Source organism: Anopheles maculipalpis, chromosome 2RL, assembly GCF_943734695.1.
Source record: "Anopheles maculipalpis chromosome 2RL, idAnoMacuDA_375_x, whole genome shotgun sequence".
NCBI classification, from domain to species: domain Eukaryota; kingdom Metazoa; phylum Arthropoda; class Insecta; order Diptera; family Culicidae; genus Anopheles; species Anopheles maculipalpis.
This window is the reverse complement of record NC_064871.1, coordinates 12,611,462-12,631,988: the sequence shown is the minus strand read 5'-3', so window position 1 is coordinate 12,631,988 and position 20,527 is coordinate 12,611,462. Positions and strand designations below refer to the sequence as shown.

General features: G+C 43.3%; 3 protein-coding genes across 6 annotated transcripts in view; 1 reads left to right on the top strand and 2 right to left on the bottom strand.

Moving 5' to 3' along the window:
• The window catches only part of LOC126558132 (E3 ubiquitin-protein ligase RING1), a 470,233-nt gene that overhangs the window by 149,229 nt on the left and 300,477 nt on the right, over nucleotides 1-20,527 (bottom strand). The gene's annotated exons all lie outside the window — the stretch shown is intronic.
• Nucleotides 1-20,527, bottom strand: part of LOC126559169 (MOB kinase activator-like 1) — a 284,421-nt gene that overhangs the window by 58,544 nt on the left and 205,350 nt on the right. Inside the window, exon 3 of one of the 2 annotated variants that reach the window (XM_050215284.1) lies at nucleotides 5,129-5,145. The exons of the other annotated variant lie outside the window; for it this stretch is intronic. The gene's annotated coding sequence lies outside the window, so the exon portion shown is untranslated. Of the gene's footprint in view, nucleotides 1-5,128; nucleotides 5,146-20,527 lie in introns of those variants that run through there. 2 annotated transcript variants of the gene reach the window in all.
• Nucleotides 1-20,527, top strand: part of LOC126557706 (nucleolar protein 56) — a 357,328-nt gene that overhangs the window by 137,563 nt on the left and 199,238 nt on the right. The window lies entirely within an intron of this gene.

Genomic DNA, 20,527 nt, shown 5'->3' with positions numbered 1-20,527 from the left:
ATGCACACCACATCACTTTCACCCGTGTTGCCTCTTGCCACTCACCAGGCAATGGTTATTATTCAACGTTTGTCATTCTAAATAAATACAATTTCCCCACCACCCTCCAACTAACCTTTCCATGCCGTAAAACTCAGTTCCACCACGTCATGACTTTTGTCATGAAATGGAATAAATTTGTCGTTTATTAAATTCTTCCTCACTGTACACTCTTTACCAACGATCGGCGGTACGATTGCATTCGTTCCCTTTGCGTCTGCGGCCGTCCAATTTACCAACAACCCAGAACCTGCCATGCCAGAACATTGTAGCACAAATATTCATTAAATACTCAAGCAAGAATGTAAAAGTGTAAAGCTCGGCCCAGCATTGATGAGGGGCCAGAGATAAGGCTGATCGGCAGCGGAGAGTCGGAGGGTAGTGTCGGGCCGTGAGAGTATGTGATTGCTTTCCGTGCCTCACCACGTCCTTTTTGCCTCTTCGAGCCTCCGCACTGCTCGAGCCTCTATCGATCGGCTAAAAATTCATTAAACCAAAAACACGCATTCGATTGGTTTTCCAGTTCTAGCGATGCTCTTGATTTGCCACAATTCCTCCGCAACATTCTCGTTTTCATTGGTGTGCTTTCTTTATGTAGTGCTATGTTTCTGTGTAAGTGTATGTGCGTTTCGGTACGTGTGTACCGCTGTCGATGAAAACACACACGTATACGCACCGACCCTTCTTCGGCCAAGCACTCTAAACATAATTTGTAAATCGATATTGAAATCGAATTCCTAGCGCGGGTTTTCCTAGTGATGCGATCCCGTTTTCCTGTACAATCACTGAACCAGGCTTCACACGATACACGAACGAGCGCTTTGAGTGCTCGAGCATGCTTGGCACCCCCCCCCCCCCCACCAAACCACCCATAAAGCCCTCCAAAAGGTTAGCGTAGGGAAGTTGGTGGTATCGAAATGCAAAAATTCACCACGAATCACGAAGGACCCACCGGCCGGGCGCTACTCATCCGATCGATTGAAAACGCACCTCCGCGAGTTGTGTCACGCTGCGCTTCGCCAACCGGTGCACCAAACCTCGCGATGCGCCACACTGATAAGCGCCAGCAATTAGCATTATCGCGCGCAACCAATTGCGCATGATTTATGTGTGCGTTTGCTAAGGCTTCCCTAGGTGGGTGTTCGTACCCGTAGAGTCACAGTGCCATTTATGGTGATTTGTGGTAGTTTTGGGGGATTATGGCAAAGAAGGGTGACCGGCGGCTGGAGCATTGTACCTGACGGACGGATGGAGGGCACACTAAAGCTAAGAGCAGCACTAAAAGTGACTCGGCCAAAGAAGACACGTAATAAAATGGGAACAATACAGACTGCAAAGCGAGAGGCTGGTCGGTCGGTTGGTCGGTGACCGTAAATGTGCGCTAGCTAGGGTGTTTGGTCTTGTCGAGCGAAATGAGATGTAAATTTATTGTCGAACTAAATTAATTGATCATCCCCTAATCGTTTTGGGGGTGTGAGTGTGTGTGTGTGTGACTTTGTGCTGTATGTGTGCTGTAGGGGTGGTACTTTGTGCTGTATGTGTGCTATAGGGGCGTGTGATGGATGATACGTAAGAGGGCTCAAGGGTAAAATGATGATTTTATGCAAAGATTGTAATGTGATGTTCCCGCCAGAGCAAATCGTTATCAGATAATAATTTCAATTTTAAAATCACTAAAAGCCACTGGCTGCATGTTTACCCAAACAAAAACAAGTAGCTTGTGCTGACTTCACATAAACTTTAAAGGGTAATGGGATTTTTAGCAAAGGTTAATAGGAACAATGGGTGTGAGTGTTGTAAAAAAATGGAAATTCCTTCATTAGTAACGCACAATTTAAGACAATTTTGATTTTATTTCTTCTGAGCATAAACCTTTTTGAAACGATTGGCCAAATGATTTATTTTTAGACAAGCCATCGATTCAACTGGTACACGAATTCGATTCGAACACTCTATTCTCACGGTAAAGTTCTACTGTTCCATAAATTAAAGCAATCGATTTCGGGAGACAGTTTCAATGCTCGTACCCGGAAGCCTGTTCATTCACTACCTGCTGAAGAATATCCAGCAAAAGCGGTACATTCCAGACAAAGTTTTGCTCGCACTTCACCTCAGCACATCACCACCCCGCCGAGCGCCACAAACCACTCGAACCCCAAAGCCGCTTATGTATTTGCGTGAAGCGAAAACTTCGTGATCGCAAACTAATAGCACGTAGACACACGATTTATACGGCCGGGCCCTATTGATTGGGTTTGATGGCGCATATTTCCTGCTGCCGCTTAGGCAGAGCAACGGTCAGGGCCACGGCATCGGGCAGGATTGTACAGCGAGCCTACCTTTTCCTGCGTCAGGGTTGTGCTCAGTATTCACGGCCATTTGGGGATTTTTATACGTGACAGCACACCTTGATTGCAACCTAACCTCACCACCATCCTGCCATTGCTACAAAACCCGTCGAAAGCCTATAATATTCCATAATTTAACGGTCGTGCGGCTAAATAAATATGTCGCAAGCTAACAAATCAACATCAACCGATACAGCGTTCGGCGGTCCTCGTGCAGCATTATATTTGTCCGGACGGGTCTGTTTCTTCAAGCCTCCCACACACACACACACACACGCACACACACGAATACTCATATAGGTACACGTATAAACACACACACACAGACACGAGTGCTGTGTATTTTGTTGAAGATCTGAGAGTGCTTCATACGACGTTCGGAATCGAAACTGAAACATGGCTCAAAATTACTGAAGCGAAAAATCGTTCATCCCATACGAACGATAGTTTGATTAAGCCTTAATCAGCTCTCAATGACTAGCGAAGGAAGCGAATGCTATTAAGCTTCTAAATCCGTACCTATGAACCCGGATCACCCATACTGCTGCGTTCTGACGAATTAACGCCACTAGCTACCCTACAGATAAATCAAATGTTCCCAAATAGCGAGTAAAAAACATATTTTAATAATGAGGAACATGCCACCAACTTGCGTAAAACATCGACAACATCCCACGCAATCGTAATTGAAATCTGCTCGTAGTGAAAGCGTATTGAATTGTACCAACCACCAGGCGTCTCCATCAAGTGCAAAAAAACAAGGGAACAAAATCGGCATTCCGTGCTTTCCAAACGCGAGCTACGCTACTAGCAGAATTCAATTAATCATTTTTATACGGTATACTGTCCGGTTATGCCGTTTTTTTTTACATCGCATTCTCTTTCTGTTTTATCGCATCCTCTGGCTCCCTATCGAGCCTATATCAGTGCAAGTCCATCACATGGCAGAGAAGAAGAAGAAGGGGAAAAACACACACACAAAGTACACAAAATCACGGCATCACCAACCCAATCCAGAAATTCATTGTACTCATTCACTTCACGTGCCCAAGACATTTCATCGTCCCTTTCCTGTTCGTTCCCTTTTGGCCGGCGTTGGCGGTGGCAGCAGTGGCAGCCCAACTCCATAAATAAAGCGAAATAAATTCAATAAAATCATCAACCCAATTACGGTGATCAGTGGAGCGTTTAATAAAATTTACTGTTTTCTAAATTATGCTCCGTGAAGCGCGTGTACCCGCTGCTGGTGTGCAATGTAGTCCTACCGGCGTTGAGCGCAGCGGTTGGCACGCCATTATTATGATTTCATCCATCGTTTCGCTTGTTGCTGGTTTGATGTTTTCTTTATTTGTTGTTGATGTGAAACGTGTGTTTTAAGCGTTCATCAATTTATCTTTAAAAAATGTGTATTTTAGATTCTTTGTGGGATTCTCACTATTTTTACGCCTATACTATGGTGTTTCATTCATTTCACTTATGCTATTTGATGTTTTTCAATGCTTTTTTTTAACTTTGGTTTCTATGTTTTGCATTATTTGTGCTCTATCATTCTGCTTTACATTCTGAATCTCTTCATTCGTTTTGGGCTTCTGTTAAGAGAACTTTTATTATATCATTACAGTTATGTATATTTTATTTCAATCAGGAAGAAACCATCTTTAAACGATATGTTCACGCGATAAAAAATATTGTTCTTTGCGAACACATTATTCAATTTAAACGTGATTTCACATCGAAATAAAAAAGCTAATGCAGACGTAAAAATTTCCAAGCACCAATTATTAAGCGAACCCATTACCTTAAATCAATGGCAAAACGATGTAACAGCGGGAACATGTTCCCTGTTCCACCACAAACCCCGGTCAGTAATACCAACTCCATAGAACTTTATTTTTTCTTCTTTCAACCCTGCAAACCATCCCAGCTCGTAATGCATCCTTAATGACCACACGCCTTAACGATTCGCACGTTTGCAATCCGGCACGACCGACGTTAATGGCGCCGTGTAACACGCCACGCTGCCCACGGTATGCATGGTAATTAATTCGACTTTACAGCTCAATTTTATCACACCACGGTGCAGAATACCGGTCCCTTTTTTTTACACCTGCCCGGTGGAATACCGAGTATCTTATTGAAATACAGCATCTCTTCTCGGTGTTACCTTTTATTTCTCCATTTTTTGGGTAAGATCAAATGGTGGAGAAAAATGGTACATCCATGTTTTATAAAAAAAAAGATGGATAATGCACTCCAAAGGATACTCTACAGTAAAGGATCATCTCTTTTCACCACTACCCAGCTTTACCGAGGAACCTCTGTTCAGTTTCTTCAAACCCGTTGACTCAGCTCAACTTGAACGAATGGACGAATTGCACGTGTCCTAACGCCTCTCTGCCTCCCTGCGTCGGCTTGCTCATTCGAAGTAGTAAAACTACGACCAGTTCCCCCTACGCTACTTCTCTAAAGTTAACCCGAAAGAGAAAGGTAGAAAAGAAAACAACACACAAAATGCCACTTGTTTCCGGTTGACTTGCACACCTTCGAAACATTGGGGAAACCTTAGCGAATGCCGCAGCAAGGCAGTGTCGGACATTGGTCCTACCAGCGAACCTTGGGGCTGGAACAGTCTGTTCACGGCCTTGCAGCGATGAGTTTGACTAGAAAATGGCTTTTTTCCTAGAATGACCAGCATCAAAATTGCCTTTCTTTTCCTTCTTGGATCTTCAACCGGACACACACACACAAACACACAATCCTCTCGCACAGCACAGCAATCCACCGTTAGCCAATTTGAAGTTTCCCCTTCGCTACCCGCCTCCTCTGCAGCTTCCTCTACAACACTCTCGAGTGGTTTCGATTAGAAAGAAACTTTCCCCATACCTTTTGCCAAAGACGCACGGAGGTTCGTTCCTGAGGTTCGCGCGGAGCAGCACCGAACGGTTCGAAGGGAAGTAAAAGGGAGAAATTTATGAAGCATTAAATGGATTTTGTTTTCATTTGAATTTAAACGAAGCAGTTTTGCTTTCGATTTTTGCAGGCGAATAGGGTCGGCTTCGATTTTGCTGTCGTTCGATGGGTTGTTCGTGCGATTGCTTCCTTTGCGAATGGTTACTTTTTTTCCTGCGAAAGCTAAAAATATGTGTGTTCTTTCCTGATTTTGGTTTGTATGAGTGCCTACCGAAACAAAACCAAAAAAGAAAAAAAGGCATTTCCTGCTGCCAATAAAAAGCGATAAAGTGTGGGGGCAAATTGTTCAACATTTCGATAAGGTACATTTATTAGTTTTTGATGTGTTTTAAATCCAGTTAAAAAAAAAACTATTATTCATCAAATGCAATCAGCATTTGCCAAAAAACAATGCATACCTTTAGGCATTAGTTAATACAATTTTCTAGTACCATTGAAATTTAACACAATTTCCTAGTGGCCAAAAGGGCCGCCCATGTTAAGGCGGTAGTGTAAGCGACAGTAGCGCCGGTCTTCAAACGACAGGACCGGCAGGAAGTGGCATTAACAGGTTTTTCTCTCCTGTTGTACACAACTCATGTATACATCGACTACCCCCGACCGTGAAAAAGATCTTCCCTTTTCCTACCTTTATATAGCTTTTCTTTCTTCTCAGTCTTCGACAGGACTTGATCAAGATCAAGATCGATCAGGGTTCAAATGTATTAGTGTGTCTGCAACAAGCATGAAGGCAAGATTTGAAAGTAAGAAAGTGTGTAATTTTTCCCATTTCAGCTGATATGAGGAATCAAATACATGGTAGACCGTTTGCTGATGTAGTTGGAGCATATAAGGCTGACCGAAACAGATACGATTAATTAAAAATGAATAAAAAAAACAAAAAAAAAAGTGATTGAATGTTAATCTTTTCACTCGTAGCAACGATCATCGCAATAAACGATCTTCACGTCGTCTAAATTCCTCGTTAATTCGAAAATCTTAACAAATGAGTTAGTTCCTAAAGATATGCAATCTGCAGCACATCCAAACGAACTGATGCACTTAAACGTTGTTTTGTTTTGGGGCAAAAATGAAAATCCCAACGAATTAGTAAACAATTGAAACCTTTTCAACCTTAAATAGCATTAGTAGTATCCCTCACAAAATCGTTGAAAAACTTATGCAAACACCCAACAATAGTACACCTCAGTTCCTTTATCTATACCTTACAATTTACACTGCAAGAAATTACCACAGTCAATTTGTCGGTTCCTTCTCACTTCGCGCACAGATTTGAAATTATCATCTGACCAGAGTGAGGGTTTTTATCGTCCCAAATTAGCCTCCGAAACCAGTGCAAGGGAACGTCACAGATGCCACGCGTTCGTACTTTTATGATTCTAATCGTACAAGCGTGTTCAATGAGTTTTTTTTCTTCGTTTTTCCCGCGCTCGTGTTAAGACTGTTACAATATTCTGGGAAAATAAATTTTATAGCTTCAAAATTGTCCGCAAAAAAGTGGTTATGTAAAAATCGTTCTCCACTTTCGAGCAGTGCAGTCTCGATTCTGGGAAATGATTGCGAACAAAAAAGGAAAACACACATACACGATAGCGCTCGGCTAACCGGAACTGGAGTTCACCTGCTCTAGGGCAAACACGTTACTGCCCGCAGATTTCGGTTCTGTTCAAGCACGAACAGCGTAGGGTAAGCAAAAGGCGAGTGTGTGTGTGTGTGAGTTTTTGCAAATGTTTGCCCATGTCACGGTCAGACTCTAAGCTGACCAAACAGCGCTTGGGCGTGGTAAAACCGTTAGCGTTACCGGTGAGAAGATCGACAACGGAAGAGAGAGAGAGAAAGAGGACAGGCTAGAGGGGCAAAAGTTTGGTCAAGACATCCGATGACTATGTGAAAATCCTGTCCCATCCCTGCGGACACGGAATCGGAAGTGAAAATATTTCCTTTTCCTCCCCTCCCCCTCGTTCGGCCAATCTCTACACATCCCTGTCCACGTCGCTTCGTTAACCCCTTCAAAGTCGATGGGATGGCAGGAAGTGAGACTTTAAAATATCGGATTCAACTCTGTTTGAGGGTTCCCATTTCCCTTTCCCGTTGCTTTGACCGACACAAACGGACATGGACCGACACGATCCGACATCAGCTGAATGAGTACCACGAGCCACACAAAAATTTGTACAAATCGTACAACCCGTACCCGCAGCTGCCATGCCATGCTGGATCGGACCGATCCGGTTAGGGTCGGCACCACTCGCACAGCTGGACATAGTTTTCCGATAGCCACGGGGTGAGCTTCTAAACTTCACGATAGTATTTTTTCGCTACGGAAAGCTCATATTAACGAGGCCAGGCAGAGGCACGCGAGAACAAGCGGAAAAAGCGTCGGCTCTGGTTGCGCTTCCTTTCGCCGTAGGTTTCCCGTTCCCGGGCGGGGAGTTTGCAATGCGAATAAACCCAGGCACCCTACCGGACGCGTGTTTGTCTTTTAATTTATGTAAGGTTTGTGCATGGAATTAAGACAAATTTACATCGCAAATGTATGCGGGCCAATGAGTGGTGGGCGCACGGTTTTGGGAAAGATTTACCCGGTACGGATCGTGTTTTTGATTTCTCTCTTTTTCTGTTTTAGTTTTTACGATAGTTTTGGGAAGAATCCACTTGGGGGAAGGTGACTTTTTTTCTTGATAGAACCCATATTATAGGTTCTCTTGCTGCATATTAAGTTGATCCAGTTGCTAGCTATTATTTGTGTCTTACGATATGATTAGTTGCCAAACAAAATATGAAAAATGGTCTCTAGAAATACGAATGTTTCTACTACACTCAGCGAAATAGGCAGAGCAGCATCATGTTTATGCCAACATCTACAAACTTACGAAACGATTCTTTTTCTTTCCTGCTTAGAATTATGTTTAAGTGCATTTTCAAGACAGTTCTAGTAAGTGTGCGAGATATTGCTCTGAATTGTTCCAATAAGCCGCGATTTCAACCAGTTTTGTAATTTTTCAGAATACAATAAAGTTCGATGAGTTCTCAGCATTGAGGAGTAAGACGTTTTGTGAGAAATTTTAGTCATTTCAGAGTCATTAATGGCGGGATTAGCTAGCTGTAAGCGCAGTCTTGATCCATTTAAAGAATTTAGAGCATTTAAATGACATCATCCGACTTCAACTTCCAGCTTATACTAAACTTAAAATTCTTCATGTTCCATCTTATAGTCCAGTTGAATTCAACGCCTTTAAAAATTATTCTTGCAAGGAAAAAACTTTCAAAACTATCAGAGTACCTCTATCGGCTCATATTCAAATCAGATTCTTCTCGCAGATCGTGTCAGAATTGTTCTCAATGATCAGTACCATCAAGGACATCATCATCCTATCTGAAAAGACTACATTTTTAAAAGCTATAGTGCTACTGCAAGATTTCATTGCTTAATAGAATTTGCTGCAGCCGTTTCCACTCAGAACTATAGACGCTGTCTTCCGCTTATTTATATTAAATTAAATTCTCATTTCTATCTAATAAGACAAGTATCGGTTCGTAAATTTCCAAGATAATGTCGGAAAACATAGTGGTGATATTCGTATTTCACTCATTGTATCATTGATTTTAATTGTTCATCAGTTTGAATTGAAACAAAATTCTAATGCCGACGCTAATCAATTTTAAATTTTATTGCTACAGTCCGGTGCTACTGTAACGTTCCAAAATTTAATCAATCACAAATAATATTCCACCTGATAGCAGTCTTAAAACACCCGCTGATCAAAATCAGTCATACGGTTTCCATAACTTTCCAAAGATGTTTATGAAACGAAGCAGCAACTAAGCGCCAAGCAACCGTCCTACTTAATGAATACGTTTTCCAAGTAATCGCCATCGCTGCTTCGCTCATGCTAATTGCAAAGCTCAATGCCCAACAGCCCTTGCAGAGCGATCTTTGTAAACAAACCGAAAATTTGCTGATCCCTCGTCGACAAACAATAAAATCTAGCCTGAAAGCTTCTACCAGATGAGAACGATTACTATTAACAGGATCTGTTTGCCTCGCAGCTTCCGCTGTTTGTGCTGCTTTGTACCATGTTGTTCGAAACTGCTGACCGGTTTGCCGTTCTCTATTAGGGTAAGGGAAAATAAAACATCTGCCAAACCGGATCCGCACCAGGCACAAGAAAGTGCCCACAGTTGCGAGAAAGATAGACGAAGAAGAAAAAAAAGCGAACCATATTTACCAGCAGACATACGCCGCCACCGTTGCCATCAATCAACCGTCTTGATTATTTACTTTCTTCTCCGTGTGCAGTAGTGTACAAAAACGGCTACTTAGGTGCGAGCAATCTTCGCCACAGCAAAAGAAACCGAAGCAGTTAGAAAGAAGCTGCCACGACTAGAGCAACGCTTAAGACGGGCCACGGGGTCTTAAGCTGCCTGATCGCGATAAGCTATCGACGAAATTTTCGGTGTTTATGATGAATCCCACCAAACAAGGGAACCGTCCTAATAGTCGGCGAATGCGACGAAAACAACCCCCCTGCTATGAATCTGTCCCGACCCCAGAGAAACGGCGGAAAGTGCTCTCCCAGATCGTACCTTTTGCTACCCCAATAAGAAGCCATCTTTCATCTACAGGACCAACACGGCCGGAAACGCGTCGAGTGGTGTGCACAAACCCCTTCACGCCGACGGTCGGTCGGGGAGCAACCGGCACATAATAAACCGGATGCTGGCATTGCAAACAGTGCTCGATCCCACCGGCAACAGCAGGAAGATATAAATAAGCACGATTAAAGATAAGCAAACTTCCGCCCGGAAGAAGCGTCCGACGCATTCACAAGGAGAGCGAACCAAACAAAAAACAACAGCCTGCACGACGATCAGCCCCAGAAACCGATGCAACCGATGGTCCAAGTGCATCGAGGTTTTTTCTCCAGCCTTGCTCCTTATTTTTCAAACCGGAAAGGAAAAAGAAATAATGTTCTTAAAATATTCTTACCACTCGGACCATCGTTTCTCGGCCGCAGCCGATGGTGTTTCCGGTGCTTCTTCCGAGATTCGAGCATAGCAGACGAACGCATCCAGCCTCAACACAGCTTTATGAAGCGTAAGGGAACCCTTGGCCATGTTCGATGGAAGTAACGACGGAAGTCAAACAAACGGTGGAACGATAGGAGAGAGAGAAAAGGACGTTTTTTCGTGCAAATATCCAAAGAATAGCTACTGGTACTATCCATCACGGCATCCTGAATGGTGAAAGTGGCTTAAGAGAGTGCTTGTTAAGCATTATGAGTTTTCCATCTGTTTTTTTTAACGAAACAGAGACAGAAAATTATTAATTTTCAGCTATTTTACTCAACAATGCTCGACAGCGATTACGTGCAATGGATGAATCGTATTGCATACTTTTAGGCGTATAGCAGTAGGTGAGCTACAAAACATTCAGGTTTGACTTATGTCTTAAAGCGTCCAGAAAACTATCACCCATCCGTATGACCCTTTTTTTAGGTGCACATTAAGCAGATTGGTCTTCTAAATTTATGACATCCATATCTGCAAATCATAACAGCGTCCAAACACACATTTTTGCATGTACAGCACGTCAGATGTTTTCCATTGTTTGGCTGATGCTTTCGGTGCATCAGTTTCAAGTGTCAGACGTTCAGCATTATTTTCGAAGCTCCACAGTCGAACGAATAACTACCGATAGCTTGCGTTTGGATGGGATGAAACGGAACAAAACGCAAACAGCAAGCTGGCTGTCATGGATGTGATCCCAGGGGATTAATCTTCAATCCCCATTTTCAACTTTCTAACCTCTAAACTTAACACGCTTCCGACAAACTGGGTTGGGATATATTTAGGGCAACGATAAATATATTTTCAGCGAGTACGTGAGGAGATTGCGGGATTGGTAAGATGCTTTGCTGCTAGTGGCTGTATTGCATCGATCATGTTCTAAACGAAATGGTTTCGTTTTATAACGCTTGAAAAAGGCTGCTCGATGATCGTGAGCAGCACCTCAGCAGACTTAAATACAGTTTAGTTATTAATTATAAAATGCTCAATTTTTAATGTCCTATCGCATGCATTTGTAAGCTTCCTTCAATACAATCTACACTCCGATGCCCGTGCAGGATGTGTGAGTCAACGTACGTCAACGAATGAACGCATCGATCCCGAAGCTGTAATGAAATCGTCAAACGCTGTGAATAATTTAGATGCTCGTTACTATTCAATTCAAGACGTGCCCGTAGTGCACATTAATCCTAGGTCCATGTTGTTCGGAGCCAGGGCAAGATTTATACCCTAATTGATAACAGTACTTTTGACCGACCGTTTCCCGTGCCGTTTCACTGCCAGGCACCATAAATCAACGTCAATCGCTCAAGCATATCAACGATATTTCTCACCGGCTGCCGAAGCCGAAGAGGAAATTAAACAGTGCCCGCTCGTCACATCAACAACCGACACGACAGCTCTCTGATTACGACTTCACCTGCGATGCTGCAGCGAAGTTGTTCCCATTCGCACCGGCAACGTAGCGACAGCATGTCTTAACGCCGTAAGACACACCGATAATCGGGTCTAAGGACCTCTTCGTCTTAGTCACAGCCAGAAGCACTTTTCGTTCTTCACAGCACCCGAACGCATCAAGTGCTTCCAGTGTACGGCTGTCTAGTTGTCTTGCAGACAACTCGGTCTACCCACCAGACACCATTTTGCCATTTTGTCACCAGAATGATACTTCTTCGGTTCGGTTAGTAACATCGCCTCCGGGGCTGCCACGTATTCACCAGAACTCCATTCTCGACACACCTTTCTCTACCTCAATCGACACAAGGGTGTGATTTTTATCGTCAACTACTTACCTTGCCCGAGGTACTGCGGCACTCGAGGGGATTGAACTGTCGGAGTCGGAAAGTTTCGGTCCGATTGGCATAGTTTCGATGATGGTGTCTCGACGCCCTTCAAACTTCCAAACCGGACCTTCACGAACCGTGTCCCCGTGGAATGGGCTGCTTAGGATGATTCGATTGTATGCCCGGGCGGGCCGGTACACTGGAGCAAGCAGTGGATACATACGGCTGGGGAATTAGAAGAGAGTGACAGTGAACGCGTAAAGACGGGCACGATAAACGACTTGAACTGTCATAATCGTAAAAGTGATGCTGATAGGAAAGCTGTCACAAAGTGGCACAGGTTGGTCTGGTTTGCTCCGATACTACGGTCTGGACGAGAAAGGTGCTAAGGTATCTAAACAATGGTATGGAACTGGCGAAACAGACAGAAGAAAGTGAAAAAAAGAAAAGGCGTTTTTACGGAGTCACTCGGTACATGAGGTTTCAACAACCACGAGGTTCAAATCGATTTACCTTTCTGCATTCTGTTCGGTCAGGAGACACTAGTTTTGTTAATCTGGTTGCATGCTGTAGATCGGCAAATGCGTAGTCATTTGTTAGAGGTATCCAATCAATAAGATCTAAATTTTCTTTGACCTTATATCGCAGTTAACAAAGTAATTTAAGAATTCTTCTAAAAAAATGTGTTTGCGTCAATAATTATTGTATTCAAATTCAAAGGTATGGTGATACCGATGCTTTACAGGGTTTCGATCGATAAAATGAAACAGTAGACTTAAAAAGCAGTAATCAGAAATACCTTTACAACTAATTTGTGTTTAAAACCCGTTGGGTTCTCATGTAGAAATTCTGCAGCAGATTGCAATGTTCCACAAGAAGCTTACAATGTTTAGCTATCCATTTGAATAATTCCCTTTGGTGATGCAAAATATCCATTGTATAAATTTCACGAAGAATGTATATTGTTTATTATTATAATAAATTAAGCGCCTCATAATGTAACACCCTGTATTGCCTGTATTTAGGCGAACTTGATTGATAAGCCTGTTATTGGAAACAGAGATAAAAATTAAAAATTCTACGCGATTAACGTTTCGCCTGGAGCTTCATTAAAAATGTACGGATTAAATATTCTACATTCCACGAAGCACAGCGCTCGATTATATACACGATGTACGCACCATATCACAAGGTGCAGGAATTCTATGTACATGCACTGAATTTGCATCCGCCTACTCATTAGATCGATACCAAACAGGGACCCGCTTTGCGGAAACACCACCATTTAAGAGCATCCAGTCCAGTAAGAAGTGATGCGGCCAGCACCTACTACTAATCCCTAGCTTTCTATTCCCGCCCGGCAAACACCTGAGCCCCTAGCTTAGACATCAATTTCTCGCTAATCCGTTCGGTCCATCGGTCGTAGCGTGGATTAAAAGGGTAATCAGCTACACGCTGGCTTCCGCATCGAATCAACACTGCTACGAAAGAAAAAAAATCTTCGCTCGCACTAATCTCCGGACGCCTTGCCGAAACCGTGAAACAGGCAGGATGACATTCGAAATCAATTTGCTTTTAATTCGAGTCAAGTGCCGCCTGTCGTTCGACAGTGAAACTCCACAACATCATCAAAGCATCCGTACCGTGCGCCTCGAAAACTGTTTCCCTGAGCGGACAACAAAAATGTCGAAAACGCGTAACCAACGCAACGGGAAACTAATACCGATCCTTACCATTCCATGCGCCGGCCCTTTCGTTCCAACACCGCCTCTTCATTAATCCTTTCGCCTAGCCCGGTTTGGAGCCAAGCATTCCTACGGGCCGCATTGTCAACGATCTCGGTGACGGTAGCACAACGCAACACAACGAAGCAATAAATTAAATTTCCAAAATGAACGACATCGTTAATGCCACCCGAAACAATGAGTGGAGGATGGGTTTCCATTCCTTTACAAAATATCTTTTTGCACTCGAGGCTCGGTTTAACACCCAACCTTTGTGTGCCTTAGTGTAGGGGTGCAGTGCGTGATATCATACAAATGCTCTGCACTGTATTAAACAACTCATCAGGCAGCTTATCCCGCCTGGTTGCCGACTTAAGGTACTTAAAGAAATAGAACAGACAAAACGAGTTGACAAATTTCATAGAATAATGACAAACTGCATACTTTCTTATGTTTTTTCTGCCGTACTTCACGTTCCTACTATAATCCAATCAATTGAAAGCAGCAGTTTGTTCGCGCGTCTCAGCACTAAAAATCTCCACTTTTGGAAGCGAAATTTTTCAAACCAACCCACCAACCACTTTACGTTCGTTACGCTCTTACAACAAAATCACACACAAACAATCGCAAAACTCGGCGCGGGCGCGACAGCTTTTGCTACCGGCATACTTCACGAGGCTTCAACCAAGGCGAACGTATCTACTTCAGTGCTTCAAGTTAACAAGAAACGGAAACGAACGGCATGACGGTGGTGAAAACGAGCATGACAAAAAAGGAAGGGCTGCTGCTTACCTGATTTTCAAACGAACGATGACAAATGTCACCCACTGTGCGTGTATTTTTGTGACACGTGCATACCTACACACGCATAAACGCACAAAGATACATAGTTGCCATTTTACTACAAGTTCTGGCAAGTGCACGCTGAGGAGAAGATTTGACTGGCGTATAGCACTTAAGCGCTTCCCGATTCGTCAAGCCGGCTGGATCCAGCGGGCGCTTAATTTAGTCAGGTGAATCGGTCTGTTGATTGGACAAGACCCCAAAAGATGTAACGTCACCCTTTTGCCACCCTTCCCTAACTCTTGATTCATTGTTTGAACATTGGGACAATTTTTGGAAACAATCTTTTTTGTGTTGGAAAATTGTCGATCGAAAAGCGCATATTTTTACATAAAATACTACTCTTTTGCATGTCCTGTTTATATAAATCATGCTACAAATTTACCACGCAATTGATGTTGAAAAATTGCCTGAATCACCAGCAACGTCAGGAGTACTATCGATCATTCAATGATCATTTATAATTCTGATCTCCTTTCTAAAAGCCTTGCGCCTAAATGTATGCAACCCCAAACCATAGTAAGCAGCTTCTCTAGTATTTTTCGACTTACTATACGTTAGTAGGTAAAAACCTCGAATTTTCATTAAACTATTCACTTTCTCGAGCTTGTGCGTTGTCCGCGTTATACCTATTCGTGAACTTGATGAGATATTCGATGACGTCTTCATTTTTTATTAAAATTGTTCATCAAGTCACATAACTAAAAACTCTTGAATTCATCATTCGAGTTACTGTTGATTCCAGGGTCGGATGGTGTCCATCCACTACCAAGAGTTCCGCTCGAATTGAAAATATTCGAAGATATATCACTCAAGACGCTTTTAAACGCATCTTTAGCGGCCACAGCTTTGGTGCCGTGTCACTCAAGACGACTGCTGTTTGATCATGTGGTTCAAGCTTGCTCTATAAATCATTTGCTACTTGGGTTTACAGATGTTTCAGATCCATTTTCCTGAGACTGTTAGTATTTGCCATCACGATCGCTTCGTGCCAAAGGTTCTATGGCTCTGGATCTTACATTTCCCTTCATTTTCGCTTCGTGCTTTTGATGTGTTCTATTTTCTAAAACCTAATACATATTAAAACGTTAAGGCTAGAGTAATTTTAAGCCTTAAAGACAAAAATAGTTGCTAAATGAAATATGTTCAAAAACATTTGTTCAAAATTACCATACATACCTGCATACCTTTAGGCGTTTTATTACAACCAGCACAACTAAAGAAAAGCTGTTAAATTTTGAGACGATATTTTAAAGTACCAATTCTAAAATAATCTGAATAAATGTTTCCACACACAATGCTACGCACATAATTACAGGCAATTCCGTGGCATCTGCATATAGAATATTAAATTATGACCGAGCAGAAATGGTTTACGATCGCTTCTCACTGTTGCACACATTTGCTTGTAAAATTTTGCCAGCATACAACAAACTCCAACCCTACGAAAACCGTTGGCACTCAATTCGACGATTGTCTCGTCATCTCGTCTTTCAAGTATTAAGCGCTTTCCACGTTTTCCCCTTCCCTGTGCACCTCGTGGTAAGGGCGGTGCGCATATCACGGCACAAGTGGAACACAAATTCAATAAACAAAAACACCTACGTTCGGCACAAAGACCCCAGGTCGTGCATTGTTATCGGCTTGCCAGAACCCGGCGGGAATTTTGTACCTACATCCCGCTCCGGGGATCGGAACAAAGGGCACATTGCACTGTCATTCTAATGCGGCTTATAGAATCGCTCTCATTCTTTCTGCTGTTTGGCAAGCAAAAATGGGAAAGGAAACCCCTTAACCTGAGATAGGAAAATGTTTACATTTTCTTCGCGTTTTCACCAGCTGTGCTGCTGCTGCCACTCCAACAAGCGGAGGAAAAAATATTTATACTCTCGACCCTTTTATCCCCTTCAGCCTCCGCTTTCCGTGGTCGCTTCATCATGCTGCTCCATTAGAGCTGTTGCTACGGTACCGAAAGACGCCCGTACTCACCTGTTGCCAAATGGGGGCACAGCATCCGTTACTACGGTGACCTGCATCGTACACTTTCTTTGCATGACCTTTTCCAGGGAAATCAACCCCATTTTCCTACTGCCCGCGGTAGGAAAAAAAGGCAACCGTGCCACCTCACTCGACGATAGCAGCTTTTCCCTAGCCCCTAGAATGTGAAACCAACAATGACCCGCGCGATCCCGAAATCAGAATGGTACTTCCTATTACTACATTCGCTCTGTGTTTTTGGTAAATGGTGGAAGTTCAGTTACTTCTATGTTGCCTGCCATTCCACTCGTAAGCAGCCTCATTGTGTTGTGTTTTCTAGCTGGGTAAAATAAGGGCCGCAATGGGGTGGAAAAAAAAGGTTTCCTCGAAAGTACAGAACGCTTCCCTGCTTCTGCTCAAACCAGGGAAATAATGGGAGAGAAATTTATTTTTATCCTGTATTATCCTGCATACGGTGTGGTACGCTTTGCTGGAATGTTCTGCCAACCTTCCGCCATACAAGGTACAAATCAAATCAAACGTATTCGTCCCAATGCTCTCACCACTCGCACGTAACATGCCAAGGAAACAATGAGGCAACGGGGTTGCAGAACAGCAGTGAGACTGTACCTACAGCCCAAGCCAAGCTTGTCGCCCTTAGCATCGGTTTCTTCGAACAACAGCCAATGCAGATAACAATGGTGAGTTCTAGATGAAAAGCTGACCAGCAATTTCGATTCCAAGAATGGGATGAATTCGCACACCAGGCTACCACGGAACCAACGTGCCTAAGGGTGCCTCGGTTTGACAATCAGCTAAAAAGGTGCTCTAACCTAACCTAGTAGCTAGCCAATGATTACAGGGCGACACATGATTGTGTACCTTCGTGTGAACGTGTACGGTTCGGCACAATATATTAAACAATGAATGTGCAATGATTCGTATAATAAATTCCTGTTCAAACGGAAGATGCATGCAGCAGGCATGCACTTCTGTGAAGAAGCAAAGGAACAGGTGTGTCTGTCTTGAAGGGTTGGGCTTGGTAGGTTAGAAATTTGCCTCATTTATGTGTATGATTTCTGATTTTAAAATGTGACTCATCATTAGAATGCTGTCCAATGGTGCATTTGATGTTCTGTAAAGAATCCCTAGCTCGTATTACTTGTTTGAAGCAGAACTCTACTTAGATACTGTCAGTTAATGTTGTCAGTTACGGCCGATATACAAAACATCTCCATTCTTTCGGTTTCAGAACATTGCATTTTAGGAAAAGTATCTTACACTACAATAGTAGAATTCTTCTCGGAAAAATATTATTTGTAAATTTCATTTCTTTTCTGTTTTACGAGTGAATGAACTGGCAGCGAAAGGCGAGTACCCGACCTGTTTATGATTTGTCCAAGTCAAGATTAGAGACCAGAAAGAATATCCGAACGATTGAGATAACTTCCGAGCCAATACAGTTCCTATAAGATCTTTTTTTTATGAGAACGGCCTGGCCGTATCGCTTGGTTTGGCCTTGTAGTCAGCCCTCACTACGGGGGGACGGTCCAGATGGAATTTGAACCCCGGTCCTGCCGTTTGAAGACCGGCGCCGCAGTCGTCTACACCACCGGGCCGCCCCAAGCCTATAAGATCTTATCTCGAAAACTTTTCTGCAGTTTTGCGTGGTAAATGTACCATCGACAAAATCTTTGCTCTTCGGCAGATCCTTCAGAAATTCCTAGAGCGCCAGATTCATGTGCATAGCCTGTTCATTGTCATCAAGGCGGCCTACGATACCGTAGATCGCACAGGCCTTGCTACAATACAGATTCTCTGGGATGTTGGGAAGTTGGGAAATACGGCTGTTGAGGGCCATTATGAACATGCATGCTGACTGGCTCCAGGCCCCACCAAGAAAATGCTCGTCAGCGACCCGTTCGTGGTGAACCTATTAAACATTGGATACAGCCCTAGACCGAAGTTCCTAGAAACTAATAAGAAGGTTGAGTAAAAGCTCTTACGGGGTACCACTCATAAACCTTAATCAAAAACGAATCAATGGGTTTCTTTAATAAACATAAAAAAAACTAAAACCAATTAGAGCGGACAGTTGGATTCAGCAAGTTAGTTTAAGGAACTCATAACCTTTATCTTCGTCTTGGCATACCGACCTGCTAGCCAGACATCCAATGGCTTACCTAGACGTACTGATCTTGATCGTACTCAGTCCTCACTAAAGTAACGTTCCTTGCCATGTGTAGTACTCATATAATTTAGTATGTGTCCATGCTCTTTTCTTCATTTTCTTTATCTTCATCTGTTCAGGGATGAGAACGTCGTAATGACATGACATGGTTGGCAATCCGTTTCCAGGAAACTCGATCCTCCACTCCCGGCTCCATCCTATCTCTGACAGGTTCATCTCGAAAGGGTCGCTGACAAGCACCATGCTGGTGTGCATGAGTCCGGCTTCTTCTTCATGTGTCCCAACAATCGTATCCTTCCGGATTTGACTTACGTCAGGATATCTGCTCCACCAGCAACAGTTCAGCTGTTCTGCGTTGTTGGAGTCTTCTGGAGCTGGATTAGGGTAATACCCTTTATTTCTTCAATCGCCAATTAGATAAGTTCCAATGTTTTTAGATTTTCTGGATAGTCCACCTCAATGCAAAAGTCACAGAACGTTGGATGCTGTCTGAGTAAATGTAACCAACAATGTTTATGACTTTCCATCGACTTTGCTGTAACATACAAGTGACAACTATTATCAATATTGTCCTGAAAAGCAAATCTCTACCAGCACCCAGAACAGCTTGTACACCGTAATGCAATAAACCTACGACAATCCTGCATAGAAGAGTGCTTGGCAGACATTTTTATTGCTCCTGTAGCACACGAAACTCTTAACCTGTATCGTTCCTTCACCCATATCCGATCGATCAACATCTTTACACTATTTTATGTGATATCAACAACAGAAAGAATATGAAAAACAATATCACTCCAGTACGCGGGAGACTACTCTTTCCGTTAGCGTGCGACCACTTCACCGTCCCCGAATGGCATCACACGGCATCACCAATGGCACCATCGCTGGGTTTGGCACGGAAACGACTTTTTAATAGAACGCCACTCAGCACACGGGCGCCACTCGGGCACTATAACACAGCTCCCGTGAGGTGCCCCATTATGCATTACCTGCTGCCACGAGTGCGTCGTTAGACACATCTGGTGCAACGCGCGTTCGAGAAATATTTAACTTCAGTTTTTTGCCTCGCTTTTGCCCCAGGCCACCACCACCGCGTAGCATCCGAAATGGCCACCATCGCATCACCAGTGCCGATAACCTGCAACCTTGCCACGTTTTAATGACACTTTGCTTTCTACTAAGAAAAGCTATCAACTGCAGACATCTTGAGACGTTGGGGGAGAACATACCGAATGACAACAGCAGCAAATAATAAGAAAAAAACGTCCAACAACCCACCGTATCCCAAGGTAGTGCCGCGATGATACTTAGCCGCGCTTCTTCGTTCCGGGTTTTTGTCATTGCGGTCGATTTCGTTTTATAACGATTGCAAACACGCTGCCGGATGAGGTGGTGAGTTTATTTCACATGCTCTAGTGGTCGTAATTGTCACTTTCAACCTCCGGAAGTCCCGCCGTGTACCATCGATGGAGTACTACTCCGGCAGGTACTTTTACCCAGTGACGATTCTTTCCTTTGACACCATTTCCGGCAAACTTTCTCCCATTTTATTTTCCAACGACTTCTGGCTCATCGATC